This window comes from Rhinopithecus bieti, unplaced genomic scaffold, assembly GCF_001698545.2.
Source record: "Rhinopithecus bieti isolate Rb0 unplaced genomic scaffold, ASM169854v2 scaffold_33940, whole genome shotgun sequence".
NCBI lineage: Eukaryota > Metazoa > Chordata > Mammalia > Primates > Cercopithecidae > Rhinopithecus > Rhinopithecus bieti.
The window spans coordinates 518,134-523,132 of NW_016814565.1; positions in this window are offsets into that span (position 1 = coordinate 518,134).

The following is a 4,999-nucleotide window of genomic DNA, read 5'->3' on the forward strand; positions in this document are numbered from 1 at the left end:
CATGCGTGGCTAATTTTTTTATTTTTAGGAGAGACAGGGTTTCACCATGTTGTCCAGGCTGGTCTGGTACTCCTGACCTCAGGTGATCCACCTGCCTTGGCCTCCCAAAGTGCTTGGATTACAGGCGTGAGCCTTCATGCCCAGCCAGCTTTTAAAAATAGTAATATAATGTGAGCTACATGTTTAACATTTTGGTAGCCAAATTTTTAAAAAGTATAAAAAGAAATATTGCTCAGGAGGCTGAGGCATGATAATTGCTTGAACCCAGGAGGTGGAGGTTGCAGTGAGCCGAGATGCTGCCACTGTACTCCTAGGTGACCGAGTGAGACTCTGCCTCAAAAAAAACAAAAGAGGCCTGGAGCAGTGGCTCACGCCTGTAATCCCAGCACTTTGGGAGGCAGAGGTGGGTGGATCATGAGGTCAGGAGTTCAAGACCAACATGGCCAAGATGGTGAAACCTGTCTGTACTAAAAATACAAAAACAATTAGCTGGGCATGGTGGCAGGCACCTGTCATGCTGGCTACTCAGGAGGCTGAGGCAGGGAATTGCTTCAACCCGGGAGGCGGAAGTTGCAGTTAGCCAAGATCATGCCGCTTCACTCCAGCCTGGGTGACAGAGCTAGATTCTTGTCCAAAAAAGAAAAAGGGCCGGGCGCGATAGTTCACACCTGTAATCCCAGCACTTTGGGAGGCCGAGGCGGGAGGATCACAAGGTCAGGAGATCGAGACCATCCTGGTCAACATGGTGAAACCCTGTCTCTACTAAAAATACAAAAAAATTAGCTGGGTGTGGTGGGGTGTGCCTATGGTCGCAGCTATTCGGGAGGCTGAGGCACAAGAATCACTTGAGCCCAGGAGACGGAAGTTGCAGTGAGCCGAGATGGTGCCACCGCGCTCCAGCCTGGCAGCGAGACTGCATCTCAAAAAAAAAGAAAAGAAAAAGAAGAAAAAGATATAATTGTGAAAATATTTTTTGTTTAACCTAAAATGTTATCACCTCAATATTTCATTGTTTTGTTTCCTTTTTTTTATATGAAGTATTTGAAATCCAGGATGTATTTTACACTCACAGCACATCTTGATTTGGACTGCCACATTTCAAGTGCTTAATAGCCATATGTGGCTAGTGGCTGCTGTGATTGTATAGCACAGCTCCGGAGTTTTCTTTATAGTGATTTAAAATCATTCCATTTGATTGGTGATATGTTGTCTCTCAGGGGAAGAGCAGAACATTTGTTCATGAATTTGGATTGCCTTATTCACCCAAAAGATTTTTTTGGCCATGAGCATTGCCCTGTGCTTGTAGTATTCAGCTACTTGAGAGGCTGAGGTGGGAGGTTCACTTGAGGCCAGGAGTTTGAGATCAGCTTGGGAAACATTGTAAGACCTTGTCTCTCAAAATTTTTTTTTTAACTAAAACAAACATTAACGAGGCATGGTGGTGGTGTGTGCCTATAGTCCCAGCTACTCAAGAGGCTGAGGCGGGAGGATTGCTTGTGCCCAGGAGTTGGAGGCTGTTGTGAGCTATGATTGCCACTGCACTCCAGCCTGGGCAACAGAGTGAGAACCTTTCTTTTAAAAAAAAAAAAAGAGATTTTGAAAAGATTTCAGTCCAGATTGCCTGTTGAAAGGGAAAGGGCAAGCCCAAATTATTGGTTTGAAAGGAAAGGAACAACTCTGAAACAGGAAAGTCTTCTTTGCTGAAATCTGAAAGATAGTCCTTCAAGCTTTAGTTCTATAACCACCTGCTGTTGGTACTATACAACTTCAGCTATAATAAAGGCTTAAAGGGCAACTGGACATACATCCTTTAAAAGGATTGCATTAATATTTCAAATATAAGTATGAAATAGTGTTGTCCAATAAATGTCATAGACATAGTACAAACAAAATATGTTGTACTAATGAGTCCTGAAATTTGATGCATAATGCTTGTACTTGTTTGGAATGATTTGCCTTTTTATTATGAAAAAAGTTTCGCTTGTTATAACATTTGTCTTCCTAAAGCTATTCAAGATGGCATTTAAGCTTCTTTAAAAATTGATATTATGGCCTGGGTGCGGTGGCTCACGTCTGTAATCCCAGCACTTTGGGAGGCCGAGGTGGGTGGATCACCTGAGGTCAGGAGTTCGAGACTGCCCTGGGCAACATGGAGAAACCCCGTCTCTACTAAAAATTACAAAAATTAGCTGGGCATGGTGGCATGCGCTTGTAATCCCAGCTACTCAGGAGGCTGAGGCAGGAGAATCACTTGAACCTGGGAGGCAGAGACTGCAGTGAGCTGAGATCGTACCACTGCAATCCACATTCCCGCCTGGGTGACAGAGCGAGAGTCCATTTCAGAAAAAAAAAAAAAAATTGATATTATGGATCCTGAAATTGTTTCTTCATGAGTGGGCATAGAGGTGTCATCATTTAATCATTGTCTTTCAGTACCATGCGGGATACTATGAAGTATGTCTATGGACACCATGGAATTCGAAAAGGACTCTATCGTGGTTTATCTCTTAATTACATTCGCTGTATTCCCTCTCAAGCAGTGGCTTTTACAACATATGAACTTATGAAGCAGGTTTTTCACCTCAACTAAAAAAAAAAAAATTATGGTTGGTTTTTCTTAATACATTCTCAGAGGGAGAAATGAAACATTACTTTAATTGTTGGGGGAACATTACTTGAATGGGGATATTTACACTGTCACAGGAGCCACTGATATTTTAGTACTTGATTATTTTTTCTTTAGTCACAAATCAGAAGTGCTTACCATACTTTTTGATGCCAAACATTATACCTTAGAACATTGAAAAAAATATTCCTAAGCTGATGCTGGCTAAACTGCTTTAAAGTTTTATTTGGAAGTAGAACTAGCTTTAAAACGGGGTTCAAGAGGTTGCCATTAGCTTTGTCATGCTGTTCAAAGTTTTAATTGTTATGGTTTTAAAAGACTGACAGTGTTTATTATTATTAAAATAAGCAGGGTTGGTTATATTGCAGTAGAATAATGATAACTGAATTTTAAGTTCTATAAAACAGCCAGCATTGACATTTTATTTTGTTATCTCCTCACAATTATGCTCCGCTGGATAATAGGAAAACACTTCTTTCCTTCATTTTTTAAATAAAATTAATGTTGTATTTAAAAGTAGCCATGTAGAGACACAAAAATAAATGAAGAAGCTGGGCATGGTAGGATGGGCATGTGGTCCCAGCTACTCTGGAAGCTGAGGTGAGAGGATCACTTGAGCCCCGGAATTCCATGCCAGCCTGTGCAACATCGTGAGACCCCGTTTAATAAATGAATAAACGACTAAGTCTTGCTCAAATGTTGTTACTAGGTACTATGAGTGACTTACATGTGTTTGAAAATGTCAGTGTGTTTCCCAGAGGCAGAAATAAAAATACTGAATATCTTTGCTCTCAAAAACAAAGTAGCACTGTAGATTTGTTTTTGTTAGATGATTTGCTCTATACTAGAATATTTAAGTAGACTGTGAAATATTTATTAATGTAGATGTGAATATCAAAAAATGTTTCTAAGGTATTATGATGCATCAACTAGTTCTTCCATGTAAAATAATTTTAGTGCAATATGAAGACGTAGAAATGTAAAATATGATTTGAATTGTTATCCTTTATATTAAGAAAATGTTTTAAAACGTAAGAATTCCATTTATTCTCTTTAGAGTGCTTTTATGATTTATTATAAGCATGTCAGAAATGGGAAGGGAATATTTAAAGTTCTGTCTTCAGAAACAGTAATTTGTAGAATTGATGTGACTTTTTTTTTTTTTGAGACAGAGTCTCGTTTTATTGCCCAGGCTGGAGTGCAGGGGTGTGATCTTGGCTCACTGCAACCTCTGCCTCCCAGGTTCGAGTGATTCTCCTGCCTCAGTCTCCCAAGTAGCTGGGACTACAGGTGCCCACCACTATGCCCGGCTAATTTTTGTGTTTTTAGTAGGATGGGATTTCACTCTGTTAGCCAGGATGACCTCAGTCTCCTGACATCATGATCTGCCCACTTTGGTCTCCCAAAGTGCTGGGATTACTGGCATGAGCCATGGCGCCCGGCCCTTTGATATGACTTTAAAGACATTAGAAGTCTAGGCGTGGTGGCTCACGCCTTTATTCCCAGCACTTTGGGAGGCCGAGTTGGGTGGATCACCTGAAATCAGGAGTTTAAGATCAACATGGTGAAACTCCACCTCTACTAAAAATACAAAAATTAGCCAGTATGGTGGCTCGTGCCTGTAGTCCCAGCTACTTGCGAGGCTGAGACATGAGAATTGCTTGAGCCCAGGAAGCGGAGGTTGCAGTGAGCTGAGATTACACCACTGCACTCCAGCCTGGGTGACAGAGTGAGACTCAGTCTCAAAAAAAATAAATAAATAAAAGACATTAGAAAACTAAGTTGAGGCCGGGCATGGTGGCTCTTGCCTGTAACCCTAGCACTTTGGGAGGCTGAGGCAGGAGGATATCTTGACCTCGGGAGTTTGAGACCAGCCTGGGCAACATAGTGAGACCCCGTTTCTTTCAAACAAAAGAAGGAAAACTAAGTTGAAAGTGTTATTTTGCTTCAATTTTATTTCTTTACATAAAAGGTTTCTTGTCATACCTTGGTAAAAATTTGATGAGCTGGTTTCATTTTGAAAGTCTTTATTTTAAAAAATAAGTATGTATCTTTGTATGATTTATAAGTGTACCAGTAGGTAGAAATACATGTGTTCTTGGCCAGATGTGGTGGCGCACTCCTGTAATTCCAGCATTTTGGGAGGCTAAGGTGAGTGGATCACCTGAGGTCAGAAGTTGGAGACAAAACTGGCCAACGTGGAGAAACCCCGTCTCTTCTAAAAATACAAAAATTAGCCAGGCACGGTGGCAGGTGCCTGTAATCCCAGCTACTTGGAAGGCTGAGGGGGAGAACTGCTTCAACCCAGGAGGCACAGGTTGCAGTGAGCTGAGACTGTGCCATTGCACTCCAGCCTAGGTGGCAGAGGGAGAC